Source organism: Oryx dammah, unplaced genomic scaffold, assembly GCF_014754425.2.
Source record: "Oryx dammah isolate SB20612 unplaced genomic scaffold, SCBI_Odam_1.1 HiC_scaffold_20, whole genome shotgun sequence".
Lineage (NCBI taxonomy): Eukaryota > Metazoa > Chordata > Mammalia > Artiodactyla > Bovidae > Oryx > Oryx dammah.
The window spans coordinates 19890477-19906692 of record NW_024070204.1 but is presented as its reverse complement, the minus strand read 5'-3'; positions in this window follow the sequence as shown (position 1 = coordinate 19906692).

Sequence of the window (16216 nt, the reverse complement as noted above, 5' to 3'; positions counted from 1 at the left end):
ATCAGCTCTTAGATTTGCTGCTGCTGCTAAATCGCTTCAGTCGTGTCTGACTCTGTGTCACCCCATAGGAAATAACCACTTCTGCTTTGCTTCTAATTGACACTCTTCATAACCATTCATAAGAAGAAACATTTGGTTTATAAAATAATATTGAATTCATTATCATCATCATTCTATAATTTTAAGCAATCTTTGCTTCAACATTGCTAAAACCGTTTTTAGAATTATGCTTTATGATGGAAGTCTTCAATGTTTTGAAAATTCCCTACTGGCTGAAAACAAGTGAATCAACCTAGAAACATTTATATTACCTCGGGGCCTCTCTTCTCAGCCTCAATTCTAACCACCTAGAGGTTTATGATTTTGAAATGGCACTTCATTCATTTCAGATACTCTGATCTGCTTTTTTCTTTTCTTATTGATTGTTTAAAGATGTGTTTGTTTAGTGCCTTGCAACTGCTGTTTTGGTAGGTAATTGTGAGAGAAAACATTCATACAACATAAAGATAATATTCTGACTTTGTAGAGATTATATTATTAATACATTTTCAGAAAAACTTCACATGTTTTAATGTCTTTTCTTGTAAAAAGGATGCTTTTGCAGCAAAATTTCAGCACCTACATTAAGTGTGCATGCGTGCATGCACTCAGTTGTGTCCAAATCTTTGCGACCCCATGAACTGTAGCCTGGGAGACTCCTCAATCCATGGGATTCTCCAGGCAAGAAAACTGCAATGGGTTACTGTTTCCTACACCAGGGAATCTTCCCAACCCAGGGATTGAACCAGTGTCTCCTCTCCTGCATTACAAGCAGATTTTTTTTACTGCTGAGCCATCGGGGAAGCCCCAGGCAGATTCTTTACTGCTGAGCCACTGGGGAAGCCTCTTTTAATGAATAAACAATAAAATTTAAAACTTGTGTCTCTGAAGTATTGGGTTGGCAAAAAAGTTCTTTTGAGTTTTTCGGTAACATTGTATGAAAACCTGGAGGAACATTTTTGCCAATCCACTGTTTTTGGGGAGAAAGAAATGGCAACCCACTCCAGTCTTCTTGCCTGGAGAATCCCATGGACAGAGGAGCCTGGGGGACTACAATCCATGGGGTGGCAAAGACTCAGACACGACTGAGCCACTGAACCACCACCACCACCCCTACCAATGCTTTCTTGATCTTTCAGTGGATCTGGCTGCACACAGATGGAATCTCAGTTTGGAAAGTGCCATGATCTTGTGACAGAATAATTTCTTTAAGAACCATATTTCCCTGTTTCTCATAGGTTTTATACATCCCAAGGATGCTCCAAGTTTCCATTTCTCCATGTGTCAACAGTTCTTGAGCCAATATTTTACATGATACATTATTTTATTGAGATTGCATTGGAATAAAGATGGAGAAGGGCCAGCCAATTAGAAGATACTTGTGGTTATCCAGGGACTTTCCAGGTGGTTCAGTGATAAAGAATCTGCCTGCCAATGCAAGAGACACAGAAGATGCAGGTTTGATCCCTGGGTTAGGAAGAGCCCATGGAGAAGGAAATGGCAACCCACTCCAGTATTCTTGCCTGGAAAATCCCATGGACAGAGGAGACTGGTGGGCTACAGTCCATGGTAGTCACAAAGAGCTGGACGTGACTGAGCACAGCACAGTGATTATCCAGATAAGATATGATGAAAAAAAATGTTTTAAAACACTAGATTTGTATTTAGTAGAATTTATTGATGACCTCTGTGCTGAGCACAATTCTAGGTTTTAGGGATGCTCATGTTAAATACAAACAGGAAAAAAAAAAAAAAAAGAATTGGCATTTCCAAAGTGCTTGGTTTCCAGTAAATATTTATATACAAAACATGAATCAAGTGAGTTATACAACATATTAGGAGGTGATGAGTGCTAGAGGGTAGAAAAATGAGGAGAGGCTTGTAATATTCAAAACTATGATCAAGGAGAGTAACAGAAAGAAGTAAGATGTGAGAGCAAGATACACTCATTTGGAAAGAAAGTTGGCTGAAATGGCTGATGGACTCAGAGGAGAGGTGGTGAGAGATTAGTTCAGGGAATTGGGAGTGGAGAGTCAGATTATTCTGAGCTCTGTATCCTCTAATTCAAAGGATTTTAAATTAAATCTGAGTTAGAAGTCACTGAAGTCTTGTCTGAGGACTTGAAAGGCTGGCACTTATATGGTTAATTACATGTTAAAAAATTACAAAAAAATACAAAAATTTTGACAAGGTTTTGAAAATGATTGAAGAGTGACCCTGAAAGCCTATGTAGGTAAGATATCTTATTAACAGTGTAAAGAAAAAAAAACAAACTTAGATTTCTTGTTTAATGCTTTATGAAATAGCAAAATGCAAAATATCCTGTTTCATCAAGAAAGCACTTGATCTTCCTCCTATGGTAAAAAGCAAAAATATCTGGAAACTATATAGCAATAAAGTAAAATGCAATTCTTTCTCAGCAAATACCACTTTAAAAGTAATTGAAAATATTGCTCCAACTATAAAGGGAAGAGCACTAGAACAAAATAGACTGTGTGGGAAGTTTGCTACACAGCAGATGAGAGAACAGATATTTCTAAGATGAATCAGCCTAAGTTAGTTACTGGATTCTCCTTCAATAATAAAACAAAATGAAGGGCCACTTTTTCTATGAGGCACTAAAAGAAAGATTTAACATATATATATATATATATATATATATATACACACATATATAAGATCCACAGTAAATGACTCTTCAATAAAACTGTATTTTAGAAGAAAATTGTATACAGTGAACCACTGATGAAATGCCTACATGGTATGAATGTTTTAAAGGAAAGATACATTAAACACTTATTGCATGGCATAAAAAATTATGACTTTCCTACTTAGTGCTAGAGACTGTCTATGCATTTTGAGTTGATATAAACAGATATAAATGGCTTTTTATTTAACAAGAGTCATGCTTTGGATAATTTCCTTTAAGCAGACATTAAATCCAAGTTTAACAAGGAACTACTTTTATGTTAACTGATGGATTTTACTTATTAGGCCATGCTTTATAACATGTAAAAATAATAGGTCTCTTGCCAAACCCTGAGGGTCAGTAATTCTGAGTCCATAGGACAAACTGAGGGATAATGTAATACAGCTAAGGCGATCCTATGGAGCATTCTACATTCTCTGAGACACAACTGGAAACAGTAAAGATTTTGTGATAAAAATGTAAAGGTATGTTTTAGACATGTAGTTAAAGATAATGTGTTACTACTTTTGAATGTTTTTAAAACCAATTTCATATCATGAAGAGGCTAAGAGGATCTAGTTCCTTTGCCAACATTCAAACATAATAAAGTTAATACCCACATGCATGTAAATAAATACATATTGGAATGGTCCTTCAAAATTCCCCTTTCAAGATAGTATTAAATGAGCTATCCCGATATCTTATCTTTAACATTTTATCAGCAAACATGATTTTTTAAACTGTTATAATCTGAGCTTGGCTTGCTTACTTCGTTTCTTCCTCCTCCCTTTTTACTTTCCTTCCCATTCTCTTGCCTTTGTTCATTCCCTATCTGCCTTCTGGGTTTGTTGGTGATTAATCCAGAATTGAAAAAAAAAAATCTAAAAAGATCTAATGGAAAGGACACATAGTTTTTTCTACTTCACCCATAAAAATAAATTAAAAAATAAAAGATTCAATGGAAATTGTTGCAAACAATGGTAGGCTGAATTAAACTTTCCTTTTCTCCTGTCCCCCCAAAAGAAAACATGTGTGCCTGCTCAGTCATCTCCAACTCTTTGCAACCTCATGGGCTAAAGCCCTAGAGGCTCCACTGTCCATGGAATTTTCCAGGCAAGAATACTGGAGTGGGTTGCCATTTCCTCCTCCAGCAGATCTTCCCGACCCAAGGATCAAACCTGGGCCTCCTGTACTGGGAGACAGATTCTTTACCACTGAACCACTGAGGAAGCCTGCAAAAGAAAACCACCATCCCTGAAACCAGTTAATATGTTTACTTTAAATGCTAAAAGGAACTTGGAAGATGTGATGAAGGTAGGGATCGTGAGTTAGGTGGTTATCCTGCATGATCACCATTGTCCCAATGTAGTCACAAGAGTTTGTGGAAGAGGCAGGTAAGAGGATCAAATCAGAGAGAAAAAGACCTGATTACTGAAGAGCTTAGTTAAATTAAGGAGGGAAGACACAGGACACAGAAGGCAGATGGCCTCTGGAAGCTGAAAAAGGCAAGGCAAGGAAACATTCTCTCCTAAACCCTCCATTAGAAGCTCAGTCCTCAAAAACCTTGATTTTAGGACATCTGACCTCCAGAAGGATTGCATGACACATGTGTATTGTTTTAAGCTATAAATTTGTAGTAATACCATAGCAGTAACTAAAAATGAATGCCCCATCACCTATGGCAAATAGATGGGGAAGACTTTATTTTGGGGGGCTCCAAAATCACTGCAGATGGTTATTGCAGCCACAGAATTAAAAGACACTTGCTCCTTGGAAGAAAAGCTATGACCAAACTAGACAGCATATTAAAAAATAGAAACATTACTTTGCTCACAAAGGTCCGTCCAGTCAAAACTATGGTTTTTTCCAGTAGTCATGTATGGATGTGAGAGTTGGACTATAATGAAAGCTGAGCACTGAAGAACTGATGCTTTTGAACTGTGATGTTGGAGAAGACTCTTGTGAGTCCCTTGGACTGCAAGGAGATCCAACCAGTCCATCCTAAAGGAAATCAATCCTGAATACTCATGGGAAGGACTGATGCTGAAGCTGAAACTCCAATACTTTGGACACCAGATGTGAAGAACTGACTCATTGGAAAAGACCCTGATGCTGGGAAAGATTGAAGGCAGGGGGAGAAGGGGAAGACAGAGGATGAGATGGTTGGATGGCATCACCAACTCGATGGACATGAGTTTGGGTAAGCTCTGGGAGTTGGTGATGGACAGGGAAGCCTGGCGTGCTGCAGTTCATGGCATCGCAAAGAGTTGGACAGGACTGAGCCATTGAACTGAACTGAAAAAACAAATGCAGAGAGTGACTTATGCAAATGTATGAAAGTTTGAGAATTTAGTAATAGCAGGACATGTTGAGAAATTCAATAGAGCATTTGATACATGCAGAAAAATAACAAGTTATTAGGAAAATCCCATGGACGGAGGAGCCTAGTAGGCTGCAGTCCATGGGGTCACTAAGAGTCGGACAGGACTGAGCGACTTCACTTTCACTCTTAACCCACTCCAGTGTTCTTGCATGGAGAATCCCAGGGATGGGGGAGCCTGGTGGGCTGCCGTCTATGGGGTTGCACAGAGTCGGACACGACTGAAGCGACTTAGCAGCAGCAGCAGCAGGGGTAATTTGTACCTTTCTTTTTGGATTTGGCTAAGCACCTCTGCTTTGGGCTCACATACACAATTTTCATACCTTATTTTATTTAACTTTGTATTTTTCTGTCTCCTCTGATTTTATGTAAACACAATTTGGATGCAGATCAGTGCTGTTTTGCTCACTGTTTTATCCCCAGCATCTGGCACAAGACATTAATTAAGATCACTTTAATGACTGAGATGACTTGTAATTAATTTGATGTTGGAGTGCAGTCAAAATATTTACAATTTATGTCAGAGGTACAAAAATGTGTGTTCTTTCCTATAACAGATATCTTTCCTTAGTGATAGTGAATATATTAGATGTTGCAATGAAAAGTTTCTTCGAGACCTATTGTTCTTGTTGTTCAGTTTCTTGGTCATGTCCAATTCTTTGCAGCCCCATGGACTGCAGCATGCTAGACTCCCCTGTCCTTTACTGTCTCCCAGAAAATGCTCAGATTCATGTCCATTGAGTTGGTGAAAGAAAGTGAAAGAGTTAGTCATTCAGTCTTGTCTAAACCTTTGCAACCCCCTGGACTGCAGCCCACCAGGCTCCTCTGTCTACGGGATTCTTCAGGCAAGAACACTGGAGTAGGTTGCCATTTCAAGGAGATCTTCAGGAGATCTTCCTGACCCAGAGATCAAACCCAGGTCTCCTGTATTGCAGGTAGATTCTTTACCATCTGAACGACCAGGGAAGCCCTGGTGAGTAGGTAATGCTATCTAACCATTTCATCCTTTATCATCCCCTTCTCCTTCTGCCCTCAGTCTTTCCTAGGATCAGGGTTTTTCCAATGAGTTGGCTGGCCATCAGATGGCCAAAGTATTGGAGCTTCAGCTTCTGTATCAGTCCTTCCAATGTCTTCAGTGACTGTGAATACATTCAGTTCAGTTCAGTTCAGTTCATTTGCTCAGTCATGTCCGACTCTTTGCGACCCCATGAATCGCAGCACACCAGTCCTCCCTGTCCTTGACCAACCCCCGGAGTCCACCCAAACTCATGTGTATTGAGTTGGTGATGCCATCCAGCCATCTCATTCTCTGTTGAACCCTTCTCCTCCTGTCCCCAATCCCTCCTGGCATCAGGGTCTTTTGCAATTAGTCAACTCTTCCCATGAGGTGGCCAAGGATTGGAGTTTCAGCCTCAGCATCAGTCCTTCCAATGAACACCCAGGACTGGTCTTTAGGATGGACTAGTTGGGTCTCATTGCAGTCTAAGGGACTCTCAAGAGTCTTTTCCAACACTACAGTTCAAAAGCACCAATTCTTTGGCACTCAGCCTTCTTCACAGTCCAACTCTCACATCCACACATGACCAATGGAAAAACCATAGCCTTGACTAGATGGACCTTTGCTGGCAAAGTAATACCTCTGCTTTTTAATATGCAATGAAAATCTCTTTGATATACTTAATTTTAAAAAGTCAAGGTTACAGTGCTGTACAACAAAGTGAATTAGTTATGGGTATACATATATCCCCTTCCTCTTGGCCAACTATACACTAATAAAAAATAAAATAAAATTAAAACATAAAATGAATAAACACATTGTTTATGTGAAACATTTTACTAAAGTGAAAGTCTACAGTATAGTGTCTACTAAGATATTTCTTAACATGTCATTATTTTTTCTTCAAAAAAATAAAAAGTCAAAATTATAAATTATCCAACATTTTATGGTTTCTTACTTCTCAGGAGTCCTTCTCTTGTGATCCACCTTCCAAAATGGCACTGGAGATTCTGGATTTTCTTTCTTTCTTTTTTTTTTTTCATCAGCTAACATTTGTTTTATTTTATTTTTTTAGTTTTTATTTTTACTTTATTTTAGTTTACAATACTGTATTAGCACTAAAATGTCACACTGTTTCACATTGTCCCAGGGCTCCTCTGTGATCACAGCAGAAGAGTTTGGCTCATATAACAGGGAGTTTGTTTTCTCCTCCCACCTAAGGTCTAATGGTTTCCTTGTGGTGACTTTCTGTGGCTGCCATGAGTATGACTCTGCTTCTATGTGCTGTGCTGTGCTAAGTTGCTTCAGCATGTCTGACTCTTTGTGACCCTAGGGACTTCAGCCCACCGGCCTCCTCGGTCCATGGGATTTTCCAGGCAAGAGTACTGGAGTAGGTAGCCATTTCCTACTCTACTGCTTCTATACCCCCTTGTTTGTCCACATAGCTATTATCCATTCTTCTTCTATTCAGCATCCTCCACTCTATCATTTTTGCCTCATGGGGGCACACTGGAAAGAACTATTGTGTATAGTCTGAGGAGAAGCAGGGGAACTACCTCAGACCCCACTATGCAAGTACTTTCCTCAGCAGCTGCATTCTTACACTCAGTTATCATGTTTGACTTAATATTAGGGCAACCTCAGGATTCTTTGAGACACACAGAGCCTTTCAGCACTGCAGGGACAAAAAAGAAATATAAGACTCCTAGTCTCACAGCCAAGTACCTTTCGATATAACTTTTGTCTAGATCCAAGACAAGATTCATATCTAAGCACTTGTCTTTTTTTTTTTTTTTTCTAATTCGCCTCTCATCTTTTACAAAAAAGCATGATGCCCATTTACCTCTTTTCTCCCAATGTAACATTCTGTAATGGTCTATAATTTTCTAGTTGCCTTATAGACTTTTTTCAGCAATGACAGAACAAAAGAAATATCAACATCAAAATTCACTGATTTAAGACAATCAGGTTTGAATCTTAAGATATAAAAATTCCACATTTGGAATTATTATAAATCTCTTTCCTCTCTCCTCCAAGCAAAAGGATCATAAAGAGCATTTGTTTTTAGCTTGTTTCTCACCTGGGACTTTATTACAGAAATATCTTGATATTCATAGAAAAGAAAGCCTCATTATCAGCCAGTTCTCCCCTCTTTGTAAAGCAGGGCTAAAGAAGCCTTAAATCAGGTAGGATCTAGAAATCATCTGGAACAACAACAACAACAAAGTCTTGATTGAAAATCTACTATATACACTTTATTTTGAGTGTGGTTGAAAGTCACTGAAGGCTACTGAGCCAGGGAGTGATGCAGTCACAACTGCTGGTTTGAAAGTCACTATCAGTGGTTTACTTTATTGACTATGCCAAAGCCTTTGACTGTGTGGATCACAACAAACTGTGGAAAATTCTGAAAGAGATGGGAATACCAGACCACCTGACCTGCATCTTGAGAAACCGATATGCAGGTCAGGAAGTAACAGTTAGAACTGGACATGGAATAGCAACTGTTGCTGCTGCTGCTGCTGCTGCTGCTGCTAAGTCGCTTCAGTTGTATCCGACTCCGTGGGACCCCATGGACAGCAGCCCACCAGGCTTATCTGTTCATGGAATTCTCCATGCAAGAGTGCTGGAGTGGGTTGCCATTGTCTTCTCCAAATAGACTGGTTCCAAATAGGAAAAGGAGTATGTCAAGACTGTATATTGTCACCCTGCTTATTTAACTTATATGCAGAGTACATCATGAGAAACATTGGGCTGGAGGAAGCACACGCTGGAATCAAGATTGCCAGGAGAAATATCAATAACCTCAGATATGCAGATGATATCACCCTTATGGCAGAAAGTGAAGAACTATAGAGCCTCTTGATGAAAGTGAAAGAGGAGAGTGAAAAAGTTGGCTTAAAGCTTACCATTCAGAAAACGAAGATCATGGCATCTGGTCCCATCACTTCATGGGAAATAGATGGGGAAATAGTGGAAACAGTGGCTGACTTTATTTTTCTGGGCTCCAAAATCACTGCAGATGGTGACTGCAGCCATGAAATTAAAAGACGCTTACTCCTTGGAAGGAAAGTTATGACCAACCTAAATAGCATATTGAAAAGCAGAGACATTACTTTGTCAACAAAGGTCCGTGTAGTCAAAGCTATGGTTTTTCCAGTGGTCATGTATGAATGTGAGAGTTGGACTATAAAGAAAGCTGAGGGCTGAAGAATTAATGCTTTTGAACTGTGGTGTTGGAGAAGACTCTTGAGAGTCCCTTGGACTGCAACAAGATCCAACCAGTCCATCCTAAAGGAGATCAGTCCTGGGTATTCATTGGAAGGACAGATGTTGAAGCTGAAACTCCAATACTTTGGCCATCTGATGTGAAGAGCTGACTCATTGGAAAGACCCTGATGTTGGGAAAGATTGAGGGCAGGAGGAGAAGGGGACAACAGAGGATGAGATGGTTGGATGACCTCACCGACACAATGGACATAGGTTTGGGTAACTCTGGGAGTTGGTGATGGACAGGGAGGAGTCAGCCATGACTGAGCAACTGAACTGAACTGAACTGTGACTTCTTGTATGTGGCAAGAAACAGAAGTGTCCTAGGCTTTATGTCATTTCTTGAAATAGAAAGTGGAGAAGGAGGAGCATATTCTAAGAAAGCTATTATCATCCAGTAGTCTTTTGAGATGCAGATTACCAATGTGGATATGGAAATCCTGATGTAGATTCAGAAATTAAATTTCAAGCAGGCGATAAGAAGCCTTAAAAAATGTAAACAAATGGAAGGAAAAATTCATAGGACAAACTGAGCTTTTATCAATTCTCTCTCTCTTCTTTTTAATAGCATAAACACTAGTTCCTAAGTGGAAGTCAGTGACGTAGACATGTTAGACATAAATTCTCTGCATATTATAAAATAAATTATCATTTTATATGTGCCCAGGTTATTATGGGAACACTTATTTGTTCTTGTATTTGTTCTTATTTTCCTTTGGATAATTATCATAGCTTTTTTATTCTCCACTGCATGTTTCTCCCTTCACTTTTCTCTTAAAATTCCTAAGGGTCTATAATACAGGCTAGAGTAATTGTCATGTTAAAAAGTATTACAATTAAAAAGTATTACCCCCTCCCCCACCCCTTACTACCTTTACACTCATATACATTTCAGATTTGCTGACTAGGCTAGAAGTTATAAACTGTAAGGAAATTTGTGTGAAGGTTTTTGTCTTGTTTTATCACTTTTTGTGTATGCAACCTGGACTTTATGTAATTACACTGGCTATCAAATCCAACATGAGAGACAATTTAAGGCCTTTATGGAGAAGTACGTCTAAAAGTCTTGAAAAATGGACAAGTTTATTAAAAGTATTTGTACTTATTAATTACTGAACATTCATTAAGATGAATATATATGAAATCAAGTGAGTGACATCACTTAGTCATGTCTGATTCTTTTCGACCCCATGGACTGTAGCCTACCAGGCTCCTCCATCCATGGGATTTTCCAGGCAAGAATGCTAGAGTGGGTTGCCATTTCCTTCTACAAGAGATCTTCCCCATCCAGGGATTGAACCCAGGTCTCCTGCATTGTAGCCAGATGCTTTAGCATCTGAGCCACCAGGGAAGTCCCACATTTTAAATATAGAGAAATTTGGCACAGGATTACTTCTTAATTTGATTTATACATTGAAAACCAAAAAGGGGATAGAAGGTAACTTCTCAGTTTTTAATATTTGTGGCATTAACTTTAACATTGAGCATGTTTGATCATTGTATATTGTCATTAATTTTAGTGTTGGTCAGTCAGTCCTGTCTGACCCTTTGTGACCCCAGGAACTGTAGCCCATCAGGCTCCTCTGTCCATGAAATTCTCCAGGCAAGATTACTAGAGTGGGTTTCCATTTCCTTCTCCAGGGTTCTTCCTGACCCTGGGATCGAACCCAGATCTCCTGCATTATAGGCAGATTCTTTACCATCTGAGTCACCAGGGAAGCTATATTGTAATTGGATGAAGGAATATTATTATTCATTTCCCTGTAATACAATCAGTATAATTTCTGATAATACTTTAAATGAGTAATTTATAATAAGAATCAATGGGGAAAAAAAAAACAAAATAAGAAGCAGATCACATACACCTTACTAATGAAAAAATGGAAGGACATTTATGCTTTAGCTTTAGAGGAAGCATAATTTGATGACATTTGTATGCTTCTTCTATTTAGGACTTTGTCATGAAAATTGCCCTTATTTCCTTTGCACATTAAATGTTCTTTCAGAAAAAGAAACCAAAAACGTAAAATATTCCTGGATAAGTTCCCAGGTGCTGTTAAATAAATCCTTTCTGCCTTGTAATTTGTACATCTTTCTCTCACATGGTGTTATTTATATTATTGATGCATCCATTCATTTTCAGTTGTAGGTTTCCTGTCTTTGTAAATTGGATGATCCTCATTGTAATTATCCTTATGCTCAGCATTTTCATTGTTACTTGAAGAAAGTTTTATAAATTACATTATGCATACACAACAGCCTTGTTGTGTATGGATTCTATTCTGCTCTGTGTCTGAGGCTTCATTTGAATGTTGAAAAGAGGATCAAGAAATGACCAGTAGTCAATTTATCTCCATATCTGTTCTCTCTGAAGGTGATATCAGAGAATCTTTTCTATCATGTTTAATAACCTCCCTGGAACAACCTCATTGCTTAGGGGCACATTCATCCCTGTCTAATTTGCCTTAAATATTGTCAATTAATCACCCAAAATTGTACACGGATATCATTGACATTTGCAGATTCACCATATCTGGAATAATGAGCTTCATGTGTGTATTATCCTCTCAGTTTAGCAGAGATTTTGTTGTTCTATAACTTTTATAATCTGTTGAAATGCTCCCAGTTTAAAAAATCACAGGACTTGCAATTTAGCTCATTGTTGCCTCACTCTCCTGGATGCTCAGGATATAAGCATGTAGAGACTTTAAAATGTGTTCCTTACCTTCTTTGAATATCTAATGAAAAACTAAAATAAAGAATAATTAAAACAAAGGAGGCTGTCCTGACTAACATAATTCCATTATTTCAGCCATAATATTTTAGATTAGAAGTGATATTTGACAAAATTGTGCTTAATATTGTCTTAGGTATTCCAGCAGAAGACTGATTCTGCTAGGTATCATTAACAGAAGATAAAGACAAAGAAGTCTTTCTTAGCGGAATATATCTCAAAGACTATGGTAAATACTTAAAAAATATTTTTTTATATATTTTAAGAATTTTAGATTCTTTAAAATGCTTAAATATATTAGGCTTCCTTGGTGGGCTCAAATGGTAAGGAATATGCTTGCCAATGCAAGATACCCAAATTCAATCCCTGAATTGAGAAAATCCCCTGGAGAAGGGACTCTTCAGTATTTTTGCCTGGAGCATTCCATGGACACTGGAGCCTGGTGGGCTATAGACATAGGGTCACAAAGAGTTGGACATAACTGAGCAACTAACTCATTCATTCATATTGTGATTAAACATTTAATTTATTGTGATTAAATATCAAAAATTAGTTGATATTATAATATTTCAAACTACTTTTGAGAAGATACTGTTTCAAGGACTCATCTGGAAAAAACGTCAATATATAACAATCTCCAGCTTTATAGAAAAAAGAACCGAGTTCAGAGATGTTGCCAGACCTTGGAGATACTGAGACTTTAAAAAAGAAAAATAAAAAAGAGAGAGAGGAAGACATTGCATTGTTCCATTTTTCACAGAGCTTGTAGAGTATGGTGACGGATGTGGAAGATTAAAAGGCATAGTTTTTTCTTGTTGCTGATATAAAAAGTTACCACAAAATTAGTGACTTAAATTAACCCAAATTTATTCTCTTAAAAAGTCAGAAGTCCAAAATCACCTTCATTACGTTAAAGTTCTTCCATTTCTGAATTTCAACATTCAGTCTCTGCTTAATGCAACCATCTCCACTGACTATGATTCCTTCTCTGTCCCTCTTATCAAGCTCAGTGGGATCATATTGGGCTTCCCAGGCGGCATCAGTGGTAAAGAACCTACCTCCCAATGCAGGAGACACAGGAGGCATGGGTTTGATCCCTGGGTCAGGAAGATTATCTGGAGGAAGGCATGCAAGCCATTCCAGAATTCTTGCCTGGAGAGTCTCAAGGACAAAGGAGCCTGGCTGGCTACAGTCCATAGAGTCACAAAGAGCAGGAAACAACTGGTGTGACTTAGCACACACACACGTGATCATATTAGGGCCACTAGGATAATCCAGGATTTTCTCTCAATTCCATGAAATTGAATCACACCAAGGTGTTTGAATCACAGCAAGATGTTAGTTTGTTTTCCCATATAATATTCAGAATTAACAGAAATTATGATTTGTACATATTTTGGGCAGATAGATAGACATAGGTATCTATCTATTAAGACATGTATATGTGTGTGTATATATATATATATATATATATTTATCAAGAGATGTATGTGTATGTGTGTGTGTGTGTGCGTGTGTATACATATCCAGTTTGTTACAAATGGTAGGATTTCCTTCTTTCTCATGGATGTATAACTCTCTATTGGATACATATATATCACATCTTCACCCATTCATTCATTGACAGTCACTTAAAGATTTAATATATTGGCTATGACAAATAATGCTGCAATAAACATAGAAGAGCAGATATCTCCTCAAGATTACTATTTTATTCCCTTTGGATATATGCTCATAAGTATGTATGTATTTTTAAACCATAATTCAGGATTTATTCATTGTAGTGTTTCTCAGAAGACCTAGTATAGTATTTAGAAATAGGAGATGGCCAATAAAGCTTGATAGAATTAATTAATGATATATAGGTTAGTCTCATTTACACTAAGATTTCTTCCAAAAAGGATTTTAAGCAAGTAAAAGTAGTTAACAAGGGGCAAAGTAAAGTGAAAGCAAGAAAAAAAAAATGAATGTGGATACCAAATTAGATGAAGAATTAAATGATCTAAATGAATTCCAGAGGTTATTATAGTTATTACTTAATTATCAGTATATATATACACATATGTGTGTGTATATATATATATATATATAATTATGATATAGTTTGTCAATCAGGCAAGGATTCAGGGCAGGGTAGCATGGACAGTGATGGGGGAATATTGGAGGTTTGACTGATGCAGAGTATTCAAGGTAGTTCCAAGCAGAGTTAGGCTGGTAAGAAGATGATGGGATCAAAACCAGAAGCTTTTGAAAATGTTTTCTGTTGGTTGTAGTTTTGCAGCTTTTTTTGTACACACATAAAACAGACACACTAACTCATTGACACATACGTGTATACACATCTTAGCAAGCATTCATTATAAGTGGCCTTATAAGTAGTATATCTCTTGATACCCAAGCAAGCCTCTTAGTTAAATACAAGTTAGAAATGGCAGAGAAAAGATGAAATCTCTCAATGTATTTTTCCATCTATCAACTTAATAGACAAAGAAACATGCAATAAAATAGCATATTTTAAGATGTAACAAAATAATAAATATTTTGTGTCATTATATGAATTGCAATTTGCTGCTTTATGACCATAAAGTAGTAAATTTTGCTTTTCCCAGGTGGTGCAGTGGTAAAGAACCTGCCTTCCACTGCAGGAGACCCAAGAGATGAGGATTCAGTGCCTGGGTTGGAAAGATCCACTGGAGGTAGGAAATGGCAACCTGCTCTAGTGTTCCTGTCTGAAAAATTCCATGGACAGAGACCCTTGTGGACTACAGTCCGTGGGTCGCAAAGAGTTGGGCATGATTGAGTGACTGAGCCCACATACTTTATGAGCATAAAATAATCTACACTTTATAAAATATATTTGTACAAATTCAATTGCCACCTGAATAACATGTACAAGTAAAAGAAGCAAGAAAACAATTCACTTTGGGTAATCTGGTGTTAAAAGGAAAATTAAAAAACCCTTTTAGGGGAACAAATGACTTAAGACACCAGAAAAGGTAAACAGGCAGGTAATAGTTACAAATAAATCAAGTGATCTAATATTCACTGGTCTCCAGGAGTCACACCAGCATATATAATTAGTAATTTGGAAAGAAGAAATCTTCACTCACTGAGGAAATTCTGATTATATTCAAACACATTGAGATGTGATGAAATATAATCATTTGGATCATAAGGGACAAAACAAATATCTATAATTCTTTTCTCATAAGGAAACAAGCTTAACTATAGTTATTAAATCCGTGGGCTATTGTACTAGAGAGGGTATTGCCAGCTGATTAATTCTAGAAGTTCTAGTACATTTGTCACCAAGTCCACTTAATAGTGAGGGACTTGGTGTCTTATCCACATGATAAACTGATACATCACAGTTGACCTTGGAATATGCCTGGTAAATCTAATCAGCCTTAATATATGAGAAGTTTGTAGATTCAAAAAAGATAGAATACTAGCACTCAAAACATATCAGAAACCTTTAAAATACTATTATGAGAAAAAAGAATACATTTTTAAAAATTATTGGCAATAATTGATCTGTGATTTTATTTTTATTTTTGTTTTTATTTTTTTTGATCTGTGATTTTAAAAAATTACTTAGATAAACCTCTAAGGTAATAAAGCATAATGAACTGAAGCCATAGGCCTGATCCTTCCAAGCAGACAGATTCAAAGAGAAGGTAAAATATTATGCATAATCAATTTATCAGAATTTGAGAATAAGGAGGACAAAGATAAATGGAAGAAGTAAAACAAGCAACACAGCTGACCTTCAGAGAATAACCAAAAATAGAACTGTTTGTAGGCAGATAACCAAAGGAAGATCAAATATATTATTTAAAAAATTTCAGGCTGCTTTGCGGCAAAACTCTTCTACTGCTCTAAACTTTCACTTTTTATTTGGCGTATATATTAATGCTTTGTGTCATGATAATGTTGTAGTGGTAGTAATAATAAAAGAGTGAAGAAAAAATTTTTCTTATCTAGGTCAGCTTGGGGCAGATAAAGAAGGATAGGAAGTGAGTATAACTATCTAGCTCTACTAGGATATATACAATTGTTTAAATATATATATTATAAATACATGGCTGCATTTTCCCATGATAAAAA